This window comes from Ovis canadensis, chromosome 3 (assembly GCF_042477335.2).
Source record: "Ovis canadensis isolate MfBH-ARS-UI-01 breed Bighorn chromosome 3, ARS-UI_OviCan_v2, whole genome shotgun sequence".
In the NCBI taxonomy this organism is placed as follows: domain Eukaryota; kingdom Metazoa; phylum Chordata; class Mammalia; order Artiodactyla; family Bovidae; genus Ovis; species Ovis canadensis.
This window is the reverse complement of record NC_091247.1, coordinates 213,754,737-213,778,695: the sequence shown is the minus strand read 5'-3', so window position 1 is coordinate 213,778,695 and position 23,959 is coordinate 213,754,737. Positions and strand designations below refer to the sequence as shown.

Genomic DNA, 23,959 nt, shown 5'->3' with positions numbered 1-23,959 from the left:
ATGTATATGTATGGCCGAGTCCCTGGCTGTTCACCTGAAACTATAAAAACACTGTTAATCAGCTATCCCCAATACAAAGTAAAAAGTTCAAAACAAACAAACAAAAAAATAATTACCTAGTGATGGAGCTGAGATGAAAGCTGGAACACATTGGTAAAGTTACCATAATCTTAGTGTTCCCTTTCTCCAGGAAGAGCCCTGTTCCTGACAATGGCACGATTCCTGTTTTAAGCCAAGCTTTGCCCTAAGAATGAGTTAAACAAGTTGTTCTATCCTTAATCCACCCTTAAATAGAAGAAGCAAAACAAAAGCCTTTCTGAAGGAGTTGTACAATTATTTATCTACAATGTTTGTGGTTTTAAAAATACTTATACAAAAGAGATCTCATGGAACACCAGAGCAAAAAGAAACATCAAAAAATTTTCCCAGGGTATTTGGCTCTTAAAGTTACCTGACAGAGAATTTATTTCATTTTGTTTTATTAATTTTTATATGAGTATAATTGCTTTACAATACTATGGTAGCTTCTGCTGTACAGCAAATTTAGTAAGTTATACACATACATATGGTCTTCCCAGGTGACTCAGTGGTAAAGAATCTGCCTGCCAAACAGGAGACTGGGGTTCCATCCCTGGGCTGGGAAGAGCCTTTGGAGAAAGAAATGGCAATCCACTCCAGTATTCTTGCCTAAAAATTCCTATGGACAAAGGAGCATGGCAGTCCATGAGGTCACAAAAGAGTCAGACACAACTCAGCAACTAAACAACAAAACTATTTCTATCTATCTATCTATTTATTTATATATATATACACACACAAACACATATCCCCGCTTTCTTGGATTTACTTCCTAGTCACCACAGAACACTGAGTAGAGTTCCCTGTGCTATAAAGAAGTTATTTTTTGTCTATTTCTGTGTGCATGCATGCTAAGACACTTCAGTCGTGTCTGACTCTGTGACACTATGGATTGTAGCCCATCAGGCTCCATGGCTATGGGATTCTCCAAGCAATATCTATTTTATACTTAGTATCAATAGTGTAGGGCTTCAGAGTCTGGTGGCTCAGACAGTAAAGAATCTGCCTGCAATGTGGGAGACCTGGCTTTGATCCTTGGATTGGAATGTTCCCTGGAGGAGGGCATGGCACCCCACAGTAGTTGTACCAATTTACATACTCATATGTAGGAGGATTCCCTTTTTTGCACATCTTCTCCGGCATTTATGTGTGGATATTTTTAATGATAGACATTCTAACTGGTGTGATGTATTACCTGACTGTACCTTTGACTTGCATCTCTCTAAATATTAGTAATGTTGTTTTGTTAGCCATTTGTATGTCTGGGAAAAAAATGTCTATTTAGATCTTTTTCCCATTTTTTCATTGGATTGTTTGGTTTGTTGATATCGTGTTGTTTGTGTATTTTGAAGATTAATCCCTTGTTAATTACTTCATTTGCAAATATTTTCTCCCATTCTGAGAGTTGTCTTTTTGTTCTGTTTATGGTTTCCTTTGATATATAAAAGCTTTTAAGTTTAATTAGATCCTTTTTGTTTTGTTTTGTTTTTATTTTCTTTAGGAATTTGATCAAAAAAGATCCTGTTGCAACTTATGTCAAAGAATGTTCTGCCTGTTTTCTTCTAAGAGTTTTATAGTCTGACAGAGAATTTAAATAGCCATGATTAAAGTGCACAAAAAATTAATTGACACGATGTGTATCTTGGCAGAGAAATGATAACAAAAACAAGTGAAAATTCTACAGCTGAAAAAGTTAACAGCTGAAATTAAGAACTAGAGAATGAGTGTATCAGCACATTAGATCAACATAAAGTAGAAACAGCAAAATGGAAAAATCAGAGGATAAATATTCCTCTATTTAGAAATGCTGGTCCTATGGTAAGTGCCCGGTTAATAATCCTATATAACAAAATTTTCCCCAAAACTTAGTAGTTGAAGGAATTTATTTTTAAAATTTGCTCATGATTTCCTGGGTGAGTAAGTTGGGAAAGACTCACCTTGGCAGTTCTATCTTTGGGGTTTCTCATGTGGTTGCATTTAGATGTCATCTGGGACTGACATCTCTAAAGGTTTGACTGGACTGTGGTTATGTAAGGAAATTCCCAGGAGTATTTTTGTTGTTGTTGGGAGGGAGGGATAAAGGCACATCATGACTACAACCTAATCCTGAAAGATTTTACATACTCAGGGAAAAAGAGGGCAGGAGGGGAGCAAATAAGGAGAGAAAGGGAAAGCTAGAGCAAGAAAGAGAAAAGAAAGAAAGAAGGATTAAAGGAAAATACTAATCCAACATTGGGGGAATCCAGGTAAAGTTCAGAGAGAACTCATTCTTAGAAAACCTTCACTAAAGGAAATACTAGTAACATCAAACCCATAAAATGCCTAGGAGAAAACCAAGTTAAAGATGTGCAAAACATCTGAGAGAAAGTCAAGACCTAACTGAATGGAGGGATATATTTTGTCAGTGAATTGGGAAACTCAATGTTGTCAAAGTCAGTCATTCTCAAATTTATATACAGATTAAATCTAACCTCAATCAAATTCCCTTGTGCTTTTGTATGTCTGAAACATGACAAGCTGATTCAAAATTTACGTTGCTGTTCAGTCACTTAGTGGTGTCTGACTCTTTGTGACCCCAAGGACTGCAGCACACCAGGCTTCCCTGTCCATCACCAACTCCTGGAGCTTGCTCAAACTCATGACCTTTGAGTCAGTGATGCCATCCAACTGTCTCATCCTCTGTCATCCCCTTCTCCTCCTGCCTTCAGTCTTTCCTAGCATCGGGGTCTTTTGTAGTGAGTCAGCTCTTCGCATCAGGTGGCCAAAGTATTGGAGCCTCAGCTCAAAAATATATACCAAATACAAAAACCAAGACTGACCAAAACAGTTGGCAAGAAAAACAACAACATAACTTCTTTAAATTAAAGTTACCCAGACTTACTATGTGTGCTTAGTCACTCAGTCGTGTCCAAGTCTTTGTGACCCCATAGACTATAGCCTGCCAGGCTCCTCTGTCCACAGGGATTCTCCAGGCAAGAATACTGGAGTGGGTTCCCATGCCCTTCTCCAGGGGATCTTCCCAACCCAAGGATCAAACCCAGGTCTCCCGCCTTGTAGGCAGATCTTTACTCTGAGATACCAGGGAAGGTTCAAGACTTACTATAAAATTACAATAATTAAGAAAATGTGGTACAGGTGCAAGGAGAGACAAAGGATACAGTGGAACAGAATAGAGAGTCTAAACAATGTATTCAGACATATATGCCCTTTCACTTATCACAAAGGTGGCACTGCAGTGGGGAACAGTCTTTTTAGAAAAAGATTTTGAGTCAACTGGATACCCATATGAAAACAGGACACTTGACCCTTATCCTACACATATGTCAATCCTAGAAGCAATGTACAATTACATGCAGAAAAAAGAAATAATTATACTTCTGTGAGATACTCTCAGAGAACATTTTTGTAATTTGGAGTAGACAAAGTTAATTTTAGAAGACTATAAGGAGTTCTAGGGACTGGATCAATGGACTAGTTCAAAACTGAGACAGAAGTACATCAAGGCTGTATATTGTCACTCTGCTTATTTAACTTATATGCAGAGTACATCATGCAAAATGCTGGGCTGGATGAAGCACAAACTGCAGTCAAGATTGCTGGGAGAAATATCAATAACCTCAGATATGCAGATGACACCACCCTTATGGCAGAAAGTGAGGAGAAATTAAAGAGCCTCTTGATGAAAGTGACAGAGGAGAGTGAAAATGTTGGCTTAAAACTCAATATTCAAAGAACTAATATGGCATCTGGTCCCATCACTTTATGGCAAAAATATGGGGAAACAAGGACAGACTTTATTTTCTTGGACTCCAAAATCACTGCAGATTATGTCTACAGCCATGAAATTAAAAGATGCTTGCTGCTTGGCAGAAAAGCTATGACCAACCTAATCAACATATTAAAAAGCAGAGACATTACTGACAAAGGCCCATCTAGTCAAAGCTATGATTTTTCCAGTAATCATGTATGGAGGTCAGAGTTGGACCATAAAGAAAGCTGAATGCTAATAATTGATGCTTTTGAACTGTGGTGATGGATAAGACTCTTGACAGTCCCTTGCATTGCAAGGAGGTTCAACCAGTCAATCCTAAAGGAACTCAGTCCTGAATATTCATTAGAAAAACTCATGCTGAAGCTGAAGCTCCAATATTTTGGCTACATGATGGGAAGAACTGACTCATTGGAAAAGACCCTGAGGCTGAGAAAGAGTGAAGGCAGGAGGAGAAGGGGACAACAGAGAATCAGATGACTGGATGGTTTCATTGACTCAATGGATATACGCTCGAGCAAACTCCAGGAGATGGTGAAGGACAGGAAAGCTTGGCATGCTGCAGTCCATGGGGTTGCAAAGAGTCAGACATGACTGAGTGATTGAACGGAACTGACTGACTGAAAGAGCACTACATGGACAGAAAAGAAGTTGATGAGTCAAACCAAAGATGAGTAAGTTGGCTCATTGAAGTACAGCATACCATTAAGAAAATAAAAATATAAGACCAAGAATTAAACACACAAAAATCATAATAAATACTTTTGCCAAAAGTTATCATCATGGTAATTTGCACCATTGTATTTGTAATAGTCAAGAACTGGAAATAAACTCACATCTCTGCCATTAGTTGAATGGTTCAATACATGGTTATGTGATCATTCAAAGGAATACTCTATAATAATAAAAATGAATGAAATGTTGCCATAAACAACATCATGAGTGAATCTCAAACACAGTTTGGAGTCAAAGAAATAAACACAAAAGAAAACATACTGTATGATTTTACATAACGTTCAAAAACTGAGAAAATATTCTATGGCAGTACAAGTCTTAGGTAAGCAGTCTTCCCTGGAGAGGAGGAGGACACAGCTATTGGGAGGCAATAGTGATTCTGTGGTGCTGTGAATGTTCTCTTTGTAGATCTACATTGGAGAACATGACCTAGGTATACACTTATTGTTTGTACTTTGTTCTCTATTATTATCCTTAAATAATAATGTTTCATAAAAAATAGTATTCATCTAGGTATTTCTTTCCCTGACATAGCACTTCTTAGCATTTCTTAGCACTTCTTTCTCCTGAAAAAAATCAGTGAACCACGAGAATGCTATGGAACAGGACCTTACAAAGCCTTCTCAGGACAGACCACCCTCATGTCCTCCACCTGCCTCTGTTTGTAGAAAAACCTAATTAAAGAATAAATTTGATCAGAGAAATGAAAAAAAATCAGAAACAAACAAAAACAGTCAAATAAGACAAAATAATAATAGTCTAGCCCTAAACAAATTCAAGTACCTTTAGTTCCTTCTCATGGGGTATACATAACATTCTGAGCCATATCTTTTGAGCTATTTTGCAGATACTGAAATCCCAAACAAGTGGTAGCAATAAATTACATGATGACCAGACTGGTGGGGTGTCATTTCCTTCTCCAGGGGATCTTCCCAACCCAGGGATCAAACCCAAGACTCTTGCATTGCAGGCAAGTTCTTTACCATCTGCGCCAACAGGGAAGTTCATAATCTTCTCCTTACACAATTCCAAGATCGGCCTCAAGGAAATGGGAACAGACTGACACTAGAACTGATGATTAACTGTATTTCAAACAATAAAAGTGACACTGATCAGACTTATTTCAAGATGATTGTCAGAGCTAGCTGTGCTATTCTGCAGGTATACTGTCCCCGACTTCCGCCTATGCACTCCCGAAATTCCCATTTAAAACACTCACCCCTGATCAGCAAGGAGGAGTTGGTTCTTTGGTACATTAGTCCTCTGTCTCCCCAGAACTGCTGGTTTCCTCAATAAAGCTGTCTAATTTTACCCCACACTTGTCTCTCAGTGTTGGATTCTTGAGTAATGAGCCGGTGAAACCTGAGTTCAGTAACAAGATTAAACATTTCACTACAGAATATCTTTCTTTTTAAGCTGTTTTCCCTTACTCTCTGCTGTGGGGAAATTTCACTCCAGGAGCATCCTAAGTATAGTAGCCCTTCCCTCTCTTACCTGAGCAGATCACAGAGGCCGTATTGCCATGGGAACAGTCAGGAACACCCAGGGCAGTCACGGGGCATTTCCACAGGAAGGACTCGGTCCCTGAGCAGTGAAATCGGGTTTTCCAGAGTTGATCACTTCCTTCTGCTCCGTTTGGGGTGGAGATGGCAACTCCACAGCCAAGCTGATGACAGACAACATTGGCATTGGCCAGACTCCAGAGGCACAGAGAGCTCTGCATTATCCAAAAATGCTCATCTCCACCTGCCCCTCACTGAGAGGAAACATTTGTCATGAGCGGGACATCTGTTTACATTGATAGAAATAGACAGAATTTCAGAAATTATTTCTTTTTTAGCTTGAAGTGAGTGTAAAGGAGGCTAAATCCTGACATGCATCTCACCTGAACAGACAACCTGAACAGCTCCAATGTGGTAACAAGTGCCCCCTGGACAGGGCACTCTTGGGCACCACCAGAGCTTAGGCTCCTCCCCCCACATCTGAACTCTTCAGCCCTACCCAGCCATTGGACTCTCTGAAGGGTACTTGTCCCAGGACAGACACAGCCTTGCCACACCCCAGCTCTGCACAGATGACCTGAGCAGTGGGGAGTGTGAAGTTTCCATCAGACATTGGGGTCCAGGCTTCTCCAGAATAAACTTCTACTCGCCCTAAGCAGGGTCCATCCCCTCCAGCCAGACGCACAAATCCTAAGAGAAACAAACAACAACAAACCCAGTGAGTGTTCATGAACCTAGCTTGACAACTGGAAACAACACCTCACAGGCAATGGTGGGAAAGCTTTTCTTTCCAACAGTGGAATAAGAGGGGATAAGAAGAGAGAATTTGACTGTCATTGTCAAATTGCATTTTCATGAGCAAGTTTCTGAAGAGATATCCAGAAGGATTGCAGGGTCAGTTTGGAATGGCTGGATTCCAAAAATATATATTGGTTAGGAATGTTAATTCTTTTCTGGGGGCCTGGAAACTTCAAGGCCCAAAGAAACTGCACAGTGGTAAACATTCAAACTTGAGTGCAGAGCTGAACTAACTGAGAGTGAAATAAGATCACGGGAATCGAGAGGTTAGAGGCCTAAGAGCCAGAGAAGTTTAGAAGTTCATCCTGAAATTTCTGGGGCTAGAATTTAGGGCAGTTTTCTCTGAGCCAATATTCAAGTCACTGGGGATGAGAACATCATGAGGGCTGGATCTGAGTGCAGGCATTAGGTCACAGTTAGGTAACCTAATTGTGAAAGTTGTTCACAGATAAGTTTGGAAATGACAAAAGCTCAGAGAGTCATAGGAGAGGGAGGGAATGATCCTAGCCATCTCTTTATAAACCTAGGATTTATGGAGAAGGAAATGGCAGCCCACTCTAGTGTTCTTGCCTGGAGAATCCCAGGGATGGGGGAACCTGGTGGGCTGCCGTCTATGGGGTTGCACAGAGTCGAACATGACTGAAGCTACTTAGCAGCATGAACACACCTGAGAGAAAGTGAAGTCTCAGTGGGATATGCAAGACAACTGAGTTAGTTGATTACTTCATCCTAGACATGAGATTCTTAGCAAATGTGAAGGAGTGATGAGAATTTAATGTATTCTAACCCTATCTATATGCCAACTGCATATTCCTTTCCTATCTGGATTTCTGAGATAAGAAGCCAGCAAGCTACGAGAAAGGAGAGTGAGAGGAAGATAGCAGAGTGCAAACAAGGCGTATATATTTTAGAGATTTCGAAATTGCAAAAACTCCAATAGTGTTGAAACATAGATTTGGAAACCAAATACTTATTCAACAAGATTTTAACACCTTTTATCCCCTGTGCTTCTCCCATCTGCCACCTAACAGTGCTACCCTTTCCCAATTCTTCCAGTGCAGTAAAGAAGAAATGATCTTAAGAGCTACAAATAGATGGAAAGGACACTCCAAAAGGGAAGAGCTTCTGTGGGGAGTGAGGTGGGATGAGTGGTAGGTTAAACGGGGAGTGGATGGAGTATGAGAGAGAGACCAAGGAAAAGACTCATGATCATGATTTCATCCTTCAGGGACCATATTTGGACAGAGAAAAGGTAATCCAATGGGGAAAAAACCCTACAAATCATAAAGAACAATATTTAAAATAATTTGCCTGGTTTCTGAGTGTGCTCATGGTTATGTACATAATGGTGGAATTTATCCTGGCGAAGGACTCTGATTGCATAAGTACGTGAACTTTGAAGTCTCAAAAAGAATGATGTAACAGAATAAAATCTACTAGAGAGAGCAGGAGAGAACAGAAAAGACACCACTGAAATTAAAGAATTGAAGGATTAGCTTGACCACTGATGTAAGAATGAGTGATGAGGGAGAGGATGATCTGCTTGCCTTTTGTTATTTATCCATTTCCATCTCCCCAGAGAGGCCCAGGTCAGGACCCCTAGTCCTCTGGCTGGGAGTTTGGTCACAGGCTACATATTCTAATTAAAGCATTTTTGTTTAACTGGTTGTTTTTGTTGCTCAGTCACTCGGTCGTGTCTGACTCTTTGTGACCCCATGGACTGCAGCACTCCAGGCTTCCCTGTCCTTCACTATCTCCCTGAGTTTACTCAAACTCATGTCCATTGAGTTAGTGATGCCATCCAACCATCTCATCCTCTGTCGTCCCCTTCTTCTCTGGTCTTCAATTTTCCCCAGCCTCAGGGTCTTTTCCAATGAGTCATTTCTTCTTATCATGTGGCCAAACTATTGGAGCTTCAGCTTCAGCATACATCCTTCCAATGAGTTATTCAGGGTTGATTTCCTTTAGGATTGACTGATTTGATCTCCTTGCTGTCCAAGGGACTCTCCATAGTCTTCCAGCACCACAGTTCAAAAGCATCAATTCTTCAGCGCTCAGCCTTCTTTATGATCCAACTCCCATGTCCATACATAACTACTGGAAAATAAAATAAAAAGCTTTGACTTATACAGACATTTGTCACCAAGTAATGTCTCTGCTTTTTAACATGCTGTCTAGGTTTGTCATAGCTTTTCTTCCAAGGAGCAAGCATCTTTTAATTTCATGGCTGCAGTCACAGTCTGCAGTGATTTTGGAGCCCAAGAAAATAAAGTCTGTTCCTGTTTCCATTTTTTCCTCAACTCTTTGCCATGAAGTGATGGGACTGGAGGCCATGATATTGGTTTTTTGAATGTGGAGTTTCAAGCCAGCTTTTTCACTCTTCTCTTCCACTTTCATCAAGAGGCTCTCCTCTGTTCCTCTTTACTCTCTGCCATTAGGGTGGTGTCATCTGCATATCTGAGGTTATTGATATTGTTATATTAATTCTATGAGATTAAAAATTTAGAAACAACAAGAAAAAGGTATTTCTTGTATTCTGTTTTATATACACTGATACCTGTGAAATATTCAAATATACGCTGAATACTCAATAAAGTCTTACACATATCAAGATAGAGACTTCTGAGATATGGTATATCTTTTTTTATTTTCTACTTGATTTTAAGACTTACATGGAAGAATAAGTGTGTGATAATTCCAAGAAAATTATTAAATAGAAGACCGATGTGAGTAAATATATTAAATATAGTAAAGACATATCCTTGTCTGGTCTCTTGCTGTGTACACATCCTGTGTCCTCAGGCACACGTAGTATCCTTCAGACCACACCTGGCCCCTCAGTGCTGCTCGTAGAACCTCACACTTGCCTTCATCAGCTCCCTTTGCCATTCTCCTTCCTCCCAGCTACTATAAAATCTTTTCCACCTTCTTCAAAAATTATATTTGTCCACTTATTCCGAATAAGCCCCCAAAGGCAATTCTCTTATATCATTGAAGTCATCAAATATAAACTATATAATCTCTTAACATAAAACAGAAATATTCAAGTTTTATTACCTCCACCTTTGACTTGTCAGTGCATGGCTAAGTGTTCCTCCAAAGTTTGCATTTATACAGATATTTTAAAGGAAAGATTTGAGAGAGAGACTTTTCTAGTAACAATGGAGGAATATATGACTCAGAGCATTCCATCAACAATTCTCTACCATCAAAGAACAATGAACATTTATGTCTAAATTTGCAAAGGAAACTTGAAATCTGGCACAAATCCATTAGAATCTCTGATCTGTTAAGTGATAACCCCTGTAGGGATATCCTCTATACATGTAAATGATATCCTCCTATAGTAGGAATAGCCTCCACTCATACTAATCTAGTGCAAAATAATGTTTCACACTGTCTGTATAGAAACAACTCCACCCAGGAAAGTACATTCTCATTTTTTGTCCCTGCCTCTCATAGCCTTCCTGTGCAAACGGAGTGTGTATCTGGCTGTTAGCAAATGTTTCACTCTTACCAAAAGTGAATTATGAAAAAAAAAAAAAAATGAGGATTTATTTTAACTGGGAGAATAAATAAAGCTATTTTAGTGTCAGGTAAGACCACTGGAGAAGAACAGAATATCAGAGACTTGTAAGAGGAAAGTATATGAAGCTCATTGCTCACAGCTAGAGGGCACTCAGGGAGAATGGGTAGTTGTCTCGGTCCTCTCTAGCCCACCCATCCCTTGTTGTCCCTCTGATCAGACACCAGCTTTCTTGGAACTTGCCATTCTCCCAGCTGGTGGGCATGAACTGACCATACCTGAGCAGACGACTCCTGCATCCAGGCTATGATCACAGTAGTGCTTCCCCCAACCCCAGGAAGGGCACCTCCACACGTGGGATTCCTTTCCTGTGCACTTCAGGTTGCCCAGCCAAATGGGCCCTGATCCCACCCGAAAGGAAGAAGAGACAGTGGCATGGAGGGCTTCTCCACAGCCCAGCTGTCTGCACACCACGCGGGCATCATTTATGCTCCAGTTGTAACCACAGATGGTGCCCCAGGAGCCCTGGTTAAGGATCTCCACTCTCCACCACAGGGACCACCCCCGTGCATGAGGCAGAGCTGTCTGCTGTCTGAGAAGAGAGAAATGGGACACGGGGCATTGACCTGGAGAATAAGGGTCTTCTGTCCTGTGGGACCCTCATCTGAGCAGTAGGAGGCACTCTCCTCTGAGGCTGCAGAACCTGCTGGTTCTGATATGGAGTCTTTGCACTCGTGCAGAAGGCAATGGCAACCCACTCAGTACTATTGCCTGGACAATCCCATAGACAGAGAAGCCTGGTAGGCTGAAGTCCATGGTAGCTAACAGTCGGACACGACTGTAGCAACTTAGCAGCAGCAGCAGCATTGCACTGGGGCAGCAGCTGGGTCTGATTTCTTATAGCAGTGGCAGGATAATTAATAAGGTTGAAAAGTAGGAGGAAAGGTTAAAAAAAAAAGTAGGTAAAGAAAGGTTAAATAATGTCTATCAGTGCTGCACATTAAGTAAATAATGAAGTACAGAATTAAACCTAAAATTTTCCACTTCCAGGGAGAATGGAGTTCACAGCAGGACAATGTGTCTTGCTGGGTCTTTCTGGATACAACTTTAAAAGCTGGGAAATGTTTTTTAAGTAACAGTAAATAGGAGGGCGGCCCTAAGATGGCAGAGGAATAGGATGGGGAGACCACTTTCTCCCTCACAAATTCATCAAAAGAACATTTCAACGCTGAGCAAACTCCATAAAACAACTTCTGAATGCTGGCAGAGGACATCAGGCACCCAAAAAAGCAGGTCATTGTCTTCAAAAACAGTGAACCTCTCTGGGTGTCCCTCAATGTGGAGAAACTTTTCATCTTTAACCTAGATGTTTTATCATCGGTGCTGTATAGATGGAGAAGTCTTGAGGCTACTGTAAAAATAAAACTGAAAACCAGAAGCAGGAGGCTTAAGTCCAAATCCTGAGAACATCAGAGAACTCCTGAATCCAGGGAACATTAATCAATAGGAGCTCCTCAAACGCCTCCATACCTACACTGAAACCAAGCACTACCCAAGGGCCAACAAGTTCCAGAGCAAGACATACCACACAAATTCTCCAGCAACACAGGAATACATCCCTGAGCTTCAATATACAGGCAGCTCAAAGTTACTCCAAAACCATTGATGTCTCATAACCCATTACTGGTCACTCCATTGCACTCCAGAGAGAAGAAATCCAGCTCCACCCACCAGAACCCCAACACAAGCCTCCCTAACCTGGCAACCTTGACAAGCCACTGATACAACCCCACCCACAGTGAGGAAGCTCCATAATAAAGAGAACTCCACAAATTACCAGAATATAGAAAGGCCACCCCAAACGCGGCAATATAACAAAGATGAAGAGACAGAGGAATACTCAGCAGGTTAAGGAACAGGAGAGTTGCCCACCAAACCAAACAAAAGAGGAAGAGATAGGGAATCTACCTGAGAAAGAATTCCGAATACTGATAGTGAAAATGATCCAAAATCTTGAAATCAAAATGGAATCACAGATAAATAGCCTAGAGACAAGGATTGAGAAGATGCAAGAAAGGTTTAACAAGGACCTAGAAGAAATAAAAAAGAGTCAATATATAATGAATAATGAAACAAATGAGATCAGAAACACTCTGGAGGCAACAAATAGTAGAATAACGGAGGCAGAAGATAGGATTAGTGAAATAGCAGATAGATTGGTAGAAATAAATGAATCAGAGAGGAAAAAAGAAAAACAAATTAAAAGAAATGAGGACAATCTCAGAGACCTCCAGGACAATATGAAACGCTCCAACATTCGAATTATAGGAGTTCCAGAAGAAGAAGACAAAAAGAAAGACCATGAGAAAATCCTTGAGGAGATAATAGTTGAAAACTTCCCTAAAATTGGGAAGGAAATAATCACCCAAGTCCAAGAAACACAGAGAGTTCCAAATAGGAGAAACCCAAGGCGAAACACCCCAAGACACATATTAATCAAATTAACAAAGACCAAACACAAAGAACACATATTAAAAGCAGCAAGGGAAAAACAACAAATAACACACAAGGGGATTCCCATAAGGATAACAGAAAGATCTATGGATCTTTCCATAGAAACGCTTCAGGCCAGGAGGGAATGGCAAGACATACTTAGATGAAAGAAAATAACCTACAGCTCAGATTATGGTACCCAGCAAGGATCTCATTCAGATATGAAGGAGAAATCAAAAGCTTTACAGACAAGCAAAAGCTCAGAGAATTCAGCACCACCAAATCAGCTCTCCAACAAATGGTAAAGGATATTCTCAAGTCAGGAAACACAAAAAGGGTGTATAAACCCGAACCCAAAAAATAAAGTAAAAGGCAATGGGATCATACTTATCAATAATTACCTTAAACGTAAGTGGGTTGAATGCCCCAACCAAAAGGCAAAGACTGGCCGAATAGATACAAAAACAAACCTCTCTATATGCTGCTTACAAGAGACCCACCTCAAAACAAGGGACACATACAGACTGAAAGTGAAGGGCTGGAAAAAGATATACCATGCAAATAGAGACCAAAAGAAAGCAGGAGTGGCAATACTCATATCCGATAAAATAGACTTTAAAACAAAGGCTGTGGAAAGAGACAAAGAAGGCCACTACATAATGATCAAAGGATCAATCCAAGAAGATATAACAATTATAAATATGTATGCACCCAATATAGGAGCACTGCAATATGTAAGACAAATGCTAACAAGTATGAAAAGGGAAATTAACAATAACACAATAATAGTGGGAGACTTTAATACCCCATTCACACCTATGGACAGATCAACTAAACAGAAAATTAACAAAGAAACACAAACTTTAAATGATACAATAGACCGGTTAGACCTATTTGATATATATATGACATCTCACCCCAAAACAATGAATTTCACCTTTTCCTCAAGGTGAAAGGCTCACGGAACCTTTTCCAGGATAGATCACATCCTGGGCCATAAATCTAACCTTAATAAAATAAAAACAAATCAAAATCATTCCATGCATCTTTTCTGACCATAATGCATTAAGATTAGATCTCAATTACAAGAGAAAAACTATTGAAAATTCCAACATTTGGAGGCTGAACAACACGCTTCTGAATAACCAACAAAGCAAACACAGAAGAAATAAAAAAAAATCAAAATATGCATAGAAACAAGTGAAAATGAAAACACAACAATCCAAAACCTGTGGGAAACGATAAAAGCAGTGCTAAGAGGAAAGTTCATAGCAACACAGGCATATCTCAAGAAACAAGAAAAAAGTCAAATAAATAGCCCAACTCTACACCTAAAGCAACTAGAAAAGGAAGAAATGGAGAACACCAGATTTAGTAGAAGGGAAGAAATCTTAAAAATTAGGGCAGAAATAAATGCAAAAGAAACAAAAGAGACCATAGCAAAAATCAACAAAGCCAAAAGCTGGTTCTTTGAAAGGATAAATAAAACTGACAAACCATTAGCCAGACTCATCAAGAAACAAAGAGAGAAAAATCAAATCAATAAAATTAGAAATGTAAATGGAGAGATCACAACAGACAACATAGAAATACAAAGGATCATAAGAGACTACTATCAGCAATTATACACCAATAAAGTGGACAACGTGGAAGAAATGGACAAATTCTTAGAAAAGTACAACTTTTCAAAACTGAATCAGGAATAAATAGAAAATCTTAACAGACCCATCACAAGCATGGAAATTGAAACTGTAATCAGAAATCTTCCAGCAAACAAAAGCCCAGGTCCAGACAGCTCCACAGCTGAATTCTACCAAAAATTTTGAGAAGAGCTAACACCTATCCTACTCAAACTCTTCCAGAAAATTGCAGAGGAAGGTAAACTTCCAAACTCATTCTATGAGGCCACCATCACCCTAATACCAAAACTTGACAAAGATGCCACAAAAAAAGAAAACAACAGGCCAATATATCACTGATGAACATAGATGCAAAATTCCTCAACAAAATTCTAGCAATCAGAATACAACAACACATTAAAAAGATCATACACCATGACCAAGTGGGCTTATCCCAGGGATACAAGGGTTCTTTAATATTCGCAAATCAATGAATGTAATTCACCACATTAACAAATTGAAAAATAAAAGCCATATGATTATTTCAATAGATGCAGAGAAGGTCTTTGACAAAATTCAACATCCATTTATGATAAAAAAAAAAACTCTCCAGAAAGCAGGAATAGAAGGAACATACCTCAACATAATAAAAGCTATATATGACAAACCCACAGCAAACATTATCCTTAATGGTGAAAAATTGAAAGCATTTCCCCTAAAGTCAGGAAGAAGACAAGGGTGCCCACTTTCACCACTGCTATTCAACATAGTTCTGGAAGTTTTGGCCACAGCAATCAGAGCAGAAAAAGAAAGAAAAGGAATCCAAATTGAAAAAGAAGTAGTAAAACTCTGTTTGCAGATGACATGATCCTCTACATAGAACACCCTAAAGACTCCACCAGAAAATTACTAGAGCTAATCAATGAATATAGTCAAGTTGCAGGATATAAAATCAACACACAGAAATCCCTTGCATTCCTATACACGAATAATGAGAAAGTAGAAAAAGAAATTAAGGAAACAATTCCATTCACCATTGCAATGAAAAGAATAAAATACTTAGGAATATATCTACCTAAAGAAACTAAAGACCTATATATAGAAAACTATAAAACACTGATGAAAAAAATCAAAGAGGACACTAATAGATGGAGAAATATACCATGTTCATGGATAGGAAGAATCAATATAGTGAAAATGAGGATATTATGCAAAGCAATCTACAGATTCAATGCAATCCCTATCAAGCTACCAGTGATATTTTTCACAGAACTAGAACAAATCATTTCAAGATTTGTATGGAAATACAAAAAACCTCGAATAGCCAAAGCAATTTTGAGAAATAAGGATGGAACTGGAGGAGTCAACTTGCCTGACTTCAGACTCTACTACAAAGCCACAGTCATCAAGACAGTATGGTACTGGCATAAAGACAGAAATATAGATCAATGGAACAAAATAGAAAGCCCAGAGATAAATCCACACATATATGGACAGCTTATCTTTGACAAAGGAGGCAAGAATATACAATGGAGTAAAGACAATCTCTTTAACAAGTGGTGCTGGGAAAACTGGTCAAACACTCATAAAAGAATGAAACTAGATCACTTTCTAACACCACACACAAAAATAAACTCAAAATGGATTAAAGATCTAAATGTAAGACCAGAAACTTTAAAACTCCTAGAGAAGAACATAGGCAAAACCCTCTCTCACATAAATCACAGCAGGATCCTCTATGATCCACCTCCCAGAATTCTGGAAATAAAAGCAAAAATAAACAAATGGGATCTAATTAAAATTAAAAGCTTCTTCACAACAAAGGAAACTATAAGCAAGGTGAAAAGACAGCATTCTGAATGGGAGAAAATAATATCAAAGGAAGCAACCGACAAACAACTAATCTCGAAAATATACAAGCAACTTATGCAACTCAATTCCAGAAAAATAAACGACCCAATCAAAAAATGGGCCAAAGAACTAAATAGACATTTCTCCAAAGAAGACAAACAGATGGCTAACAAACACCTGAAAAGATGCTCAACATCACTCATTATTAGAGAAATGCAAATCAAGACCACAATGAGGTACCACTTCACACCAGTCAGAATGGCTGCGATCCAAAAGTCTGCAAGCAATAAATGCTGGAGAGGGTGTGGAGAAAAGGGAACCCTCTTACACTGTTGGTGGGAGTGCAAACTAGTACAGCCACTATGGAGAACAGTGTGGAGATTCCTTAAAAAATTGCAAATAGAACTGCCATATGACCCAGCAATCCCACTCGGGGCATACACACCAAGGGGACCAGATTAGAAAGAGACATGTACCCCAATGTTCATCGCAGCACTGTTTATAATAGCCAGGACATGGAAACAACCTAGATGTCCATCAGCAGATGAATGGATAAGAAAGCTGTGGTACATACACACGGTGGAGTATTACTCAGCCATTAAAAAGAATACATTTGAATCAGTTCTAATTAGATGGATGAAACTGGAGCCAATTATACAGAGTGAAGTGAGCCAGAAAGAAAAATACCAATACAGTATACTAACACATATATATGGAATTTAGAAAGATGGCAATGATGACCCTGTATGCAAGACAGCAAAAGAGACACAGATGTGTAGAGGGGACTTTTGCACTCTGAGGGAGAGGGAGAGGGTGGGATGATTTGGGAGAATGGCATTGAAACATGTATACTATCATGTAAGAAACGAATTGCCAGTCTTGTTTGATGCAGGATACAGGATGCTTGGGGCTGGTGCACGAGGATGATCCAGAGAGATGATATGGGGTGGGAGGTGGGAGGGGGGTTCATGTTTGGGAACTCATGTACACCTGTGGTGGATTCATGTCAGTGTATGGCAAAACCAATACAGTATTGCAAAGTAAAATAAAGGAAAAATAAAAATTTTAAAAAATAAATAAAATTCAGTGCACAATGGAATGTTTAGATTAAAAAAAGAAACAGTAAATGTATTCAACATTTGTTAACACAACATGGACTAAAGATGCCTACATTCTAAAGAGTGGAGATTACTTCAATGTTAGTCCAAGATCTATAGCTTCTTTTTCTCTGTGGGAATTTGCCAATTCATTGCATAATTTAATGATTTGGAATCTGGGCTCAGACAAGCAGAGGACTACTGTTGTGACAGGAAGCCAGCATAATCTGGGAGTTACCTGGTGCTGGAGAGACAAAACTAGAGTCTTGAGAGCCTCTCTCACACAGCAGGTTTTCTCCTCAAACATTTGCCCAGTATATAAACTGTGAAGGGCAGGAAGCTAGAGAACTATATAAAAAGACTTGGAAAGCAGAATCTTTTCATTACTTTGGGTACATAGCTACCAAAGAATATAGGCTCTACTGAAATCTCTGAAAGCCTATGTCATAGGGACAGAGAAATCAGAGGTCGACTGAGTGCTACCAAAACTGCAACCCATACTTGTCACAGCTCAGTTTTAGGTTATATTTAGATGTTTGGGTGATACACACCCCTTCCCCCTACCTGCCTAGGAAAATAAAGGGTAAATCCTTTCAGGTGTTAGAAAATGTATCAGGAGTATCTTACTTTTTCATATATAATTTGTAGCACTCAGTAAAAAATGACATGACATTTGACAAGCTAGGATAACATGACAAATGGCCAAATTAAAAAAAAGATAAGTGAATGCAGAGACACACATGATAGAAATGCTGGACTCAGCAGATAAGGAGTTTAACTACAATTACTATATTTAGGGGAAAAGAGAGAAGTAGAGAATAAACAGGTAAAAAGATGAAAAAATAACAAACAATCATAAATAAATAAAAACATCTAAGGAACTATTGCCAACCTAAAATAAAATATCTAGGTTTAAAAAGTGAATGAATAAGTTAAGAGAATTTTATATAGAACTTAGAATATAGTGATTTAGAGGAGTCCTAAAGATGAGAGATGAGAAAGAGAAGAAAGAGGAGGAGGAGTGGGAGAAGAGATAAGAGACAGAGAGACAGAACTGCAGAAGTAATATCTGAAGATATAACAATAGAGAACTTTTTAAAAAAATAAATGAAAGAGTATGAACATCTCCACTCTTAGTAAAGCTGCTGAGAATCAAAAGGAAAAAGGAAAATCTGGAATAATAACAGATTTATTTAACACAAAAGGAAGGAAAAAATGGAGACAAAAAGGAACATAAAGCAGGGGGATCAATTAAAAACAAATGGCAGTACCAACACATCAATATCAGTAATGGCATTTGCAGTGAATGGATTAAGATAAAACAAAATTGACACAAATGTTACTTGCAAAATGCCCACCTTATATTATGAAAGCAAAGAATGGTTGAAAGTAAAATGATGGAAAAAATGTACTAACTGTAACAAAACTGGAGTAGCTATATCGATGTCCCAGAAAGTAGACTTTAAGCCAAGATACACTAATTGAATTAAAGAGGGAATTTTCATGATTATAATGAGATACACCCTTAATAAAGATATTTTAGACAACAAAATTCAAGAAAAGTAACAGAACATAACTTTGAAACATACTTGACTGCTGGCGTCGGAATGAAACACCAACACTGCAGAGTGTTTTAAATCTTTATATTTTTAACACCTGCTTCTTACAGCTGCTTTATTTTATATCCCTTGCACAACAACTTACAGGGAAAGCTGCCAAGCACTATGATTCAGAAACTATACAGTGCGCAGGCGCAGGGCGAGATAACCTTTACCTTGACTTATTTACTGCAGCTAAGACTTTGTTTTGGGGAACTTCCTTATCAACTTAGAATCCGTTTTGTCCCAGGGTCTGTTCCTTTTGAAGAGTCAGAGAAACATCCTTGTGTGCAAGAAATGTTCTTTTCCCATGGGAACAAACAGGATTCTTAGCTGAACATCTCGTTTGCAAGAATGTTCATCCCTGGTTGAGAGTCTCGTTTGCAAGCACTTCTCAACCTTCCTTAAACCTAGTTCCCTACACTGGGCAGAACATCTCGTTTGCAAGAATGTTTAGCCTTGGTTGAGAGTCTCATTTGCAAGCACTTCTCAACCTTCTTTATATCTTGTTCCCTACATCTCCCCCTTTCTTTTCTTGTAGATGCTGAATAAGCGCTTGAATACGCAAAGGTTCTTCTTTCAATTGTTTCCCTTCTCGCTAGCGCCGGTAGACTATAAAAGCAATAAAACATAAAGCAACAATTGACAAAGTATTCACAAAGGATGTTGTTAACAATGTAGATACATGCCCTAAAGGATTAAGGTTATCTAATCCTTCTTGAAGACTCTTCAGTATATCAGAACCAAGAATATCAGGTAGCGTCTTACTTAAAGTTGACAATATAGTTTGTTCCAATTCCATAATTTCAGCAGTTAAATTCTGGTGTCCCACTAAAGACCTTTTCACCTTTTCTTAACCCTCACTCATATTAAAAGGAACAGGGGTTACACATAGGTGAGATGAGTTCCAATCACATTTTAACACACTCTTCGTAGCTAACACAGTTACTTGATCTCCTAACCAGGAAACAGTGTGTTGTAAATTCAATACATCAGTAGCCAATTGAGCGTCCAAATCATGCTGTTGTTGCCACAATAAATGAGCATCTTTATGCCACTCCCTGACAAAATCAGTAGTCTGTATGCCCTGATGCAAAGCAAGACCTGCTACAGTTGCTTTTGCTGTTACTGAAGCCATGGCAAGAATTAATGCAATGACAATGCCAAGCATTCTTCGAGATCGATGGAGAAGAGTTTGTACAGCATTCACAAGATGAGTGACAGCAAAAGAGTCCGACCAAGGTCGAGTAAGATTAACAGGCAACCAAAGTTCAGTCCGTGCTTTCACAATGACCAAAGAATAATTACTGGAATGGACCATCTTGTTTTTAACATTTTCCCACCAGGAACGATTTTTACATTGAGTCAAGTTACAATCAGAACATGATATAACTCCCAAAATTTCATTCCAAATCCATTGCCCATACAGTAAAGAATAAGGAAATTTTACACATGCTATAGCAGAGTAAGATTTTTTAATATGCAAATGAACTTGAAATGGCCCTTTAGGATCATTAATATTTAAAGTAAAGTTTCCCATCTATATAGTAAGGTTACCTGACACTGCCCATGATTATACACTAGAATAGTAAAAGCAAATTTATTTTTATCTTTTATTTGCAAAGGAATATTAAAAAAACAATCCTTAAATCTAAAACCATAAAAGACCAATCCTGTGGAATCAAAGCAGGAGAAGGGAGACCTAATTGCAAAGCTCCCATAGGTTCTATACATTTGTTAACTTCCCTTAAATCAGTCAACATTTTCCATTTACCAGATTTTTTCTTAATGACAAAAACAGGAGAATTCCAAGGAGATGTGGAAGATTCAACATGGCCAGATTGAAGCTGTTCTTTTACTAATTGTTCTAAAGCCTCGAGCTTCACTTTTGGAAACGGCCACTGCTCAACCCATTTAGGAACATCAGTTAACCATTTCAATGGGAGAGCTCGAGGAATCTGAGCAGTGGCTACAAGTTTTCCAATGAGATGATGAGCGTTGTTCCTAAAGAAAATAAAAGATCTCTTCCCCAGATATTAATAGGTATATTAACAATGTAAAAAGGAATAAATACTTTCTTTCCATTAGACAATTGGCATGACAAAAGTTGAGCGCTTCTCCACACATCTGCTATTGATCCTAAGCCTGTTAAAACAAGAGGATTTTTTTCTTTTTTCCAGTCATTAGGCCACTGCTGGAGAGAAATAACCGAAACATCTGCTCCTGTATCCACTAATCCTTTAAAATGTTTACCTTCAATAATCAGTGACATTAAAGGACGAGAGTCATTAGTAAGCATTTTCTAAAATATACTTTTTCCCGTACTGCCAAAACTGCCGACTCTCTCTCCCTACCTCAGCCTTGTCGGCAGCTACCAGAAATAGGGATGCGTAAGGTGGTACAGAAGGGTTAACAGCCTTGGAAGTTCATTTTCTATTTGATAAAACCTTCCGAAAGGCAGTAGTCATTGCCTCTACAGAATCTGAATCTTCCCCTGAACTCACATCTCTATCTGACTCAGTGGATGAATCTTTACTATCATCCGGAGGTTTGGGCGGAGGCCGAGGTGAAGCCCCCTCCTCAAGATAACATGAGGCGGCCTCACTATGAGCAGCCATTAATTTTAAAGCCTGTGTTATAGCGCTACATAGAGTCCACAGCCTTAAAGTAATCACATTTCCTTTTTGATGCTGCCTTCTTAACTCTTTCTGCACCACTTTCCATTCCTTCAAATTTAGCTGTACTTCTGTTTGATATTGAAACCAATAGCAATGCTGCTCTATAATACAGAATAATTCACTCAAGCGGCAAGTAGGTGTTTTAATTCCTATAGAATGCAGGAGCCCCTTAACCAGCTCCTTATATTGTGACTTTAAAGACGGGGAATTCCCCATAGTTTTTTCTTTTTCTTTTCTCTTTTTTCTGTTCTTTTTCTCTTATTTTTTTTTTTATTTTCTCAAAAGTCCCCCTTTTAGCGTTTCGCTCCGGGGTGCTCTCCCTTTCGGATTTTTATTCTTTTCTCTTTTTCTCGAAAGTCCCCCTTTCAGCCTTTTGCTCCGGGGTGTTCACCCTTTCGGATTTTTATTCTTTTCTCTTTTTCTCCATTTCCTGAAAGTCCCCCTTTCAGCCTTTTGCCCCGGGGTGCTTACCCTTTTGGTTCGTCGGGCGCCAGATGCTGGCGACGGAATGAAACACCAACACTGCAGAGGGTTTAAATCTTTATATTTTAACACTTGCTTCTTACAGCTGCTTTATTTTATATCCCTTGCACAACAACCTACAGGGAAAGCTGCCAAGCACTATGATTCAGAAACTATACAGTGCGCAGGCACAGAGCGAGATAACCTTTACCTTGACTTATTTACTGCAGCTAAGACCTTGTTTGGGGGAACTTCCTTATCAACTTAGAATCCGTTTTGTCCCAGGGTCTGTTCCTTTTGAGGAGTCAGAGAAACATCCTTGTGTGCAAGAAATGTTCTTTTCCCATGGGAACAAACAGGATTCTTAGCTGAACATCTCATTTGCAAGAATGTTCAGCCTTGGTTGAGAGTCTCATTTGCAAGCACTTCTCAACCTTCTTTATACCTTGTTCCCTACACTTGACAGAGTGAAAAGAAGAAATAGACAAAATCACAATCAAAATGGGGGATTATTACGAGATCTTTTTCAATAGCATGCAGACCAAACATACAAAAAACAGAGAAGAATTCAGTAGATGTACAACAACATAGCCAGCACGTTTAACCAAGTAACACATAGAGCAATGCACCCAACACCGCAAGAGTTCACATTACTGTACATGCACTCAGAACTTTTACCAAAATGACCACAAAATAAGACAAAATCTTTCACTCTTTGAATTTATATTTGCATATTTGAATTCATACTTTGAATATTTGCTCTGACCACAGTGGAATAAAATTAAGAACTAATAAGAAAATATTTATAGCCACCTCTATTTGGGGAAATTCAGCAAGATCCTTCCAAACATCACCTGAGTCTGGGAATAAATTTAAACCTTACAAAATATTGTGAAATAATGATAATAAACACAAAGTAATGGTATGATAAATTCTTCTAATGAAACTCAAGTAATGCCTAAGGGAAATTTACACCCTAGATTTAGAGAAGAAACACTGAAAGTGAAAAAAAGTAAGCTTCCAATTAAGAAACTAGATGAGAAAGTCAAGAACGTAGAATATTGGGGTTAATTAAAAAAGGAACACAAATTAATAGAAAAGAAGGTAAGCATAAGATAGAAAATATAGAAGAAAACCCTTTAAACATGGTTCATTGAAAACTGATGAACACTGAGCAACACTAATGCAGAGCAGAGAGAAAGTGAAGCTAACAATACCAAGAATGAAAAGGGACATCAGTATAAATCATACAGATGTTTTGGTCATAGTTTTTGTGCTGTTGTTTGTTTTTTGGCTGTGCTGTTGTTCATGGGCTCATAGTTCCCAGGTCAGGGATTGAACCTGTACCCATGACAGTGAAAGCCCAGAGATTTAACCCTTGGATTACATAGTTTTATTAGTACAATTTATACATTTAATGTGGATAAGTACACATAAAGTGTCAATATGACCACAGCCTTGTGAACACTAAGTGTCTTTAAAAACAAACAAACAACAACAACAACAACAAAAAACAGTCATTCTGACATGTGTGCGATGATATCTCTTTGTGGTATTAATTTACATTTCCCTGATGATTAACAATGTCAAGCTTTTTTTAAATATACCTATTGCCATTTTTATGTCTTCCTTAGAGAAATGTTTATTCAAGCCCTTAGCCAATGTTTTACTTGAGTTATTAGGTTTTAATTTTGTTTGTTTTTTTTTATTCTTTAAGTTATAGGAGTTCCTTATTATTTTTGGAAATTAACAC

The 23,959-nt window shown here is 38.6% G+C and overlaps 1 pseudogene; it reads right to left on the bottom strand.

Moving 5' to 3' along the window:
- The window catches only part of LOC138437846 (antigen WC1.1-like), a 71,371-nt pseudogene that overhangs the window by 25,669 nt on the left and 21,743 nt on the right, over positions 1 to 23,959 (bottom strand).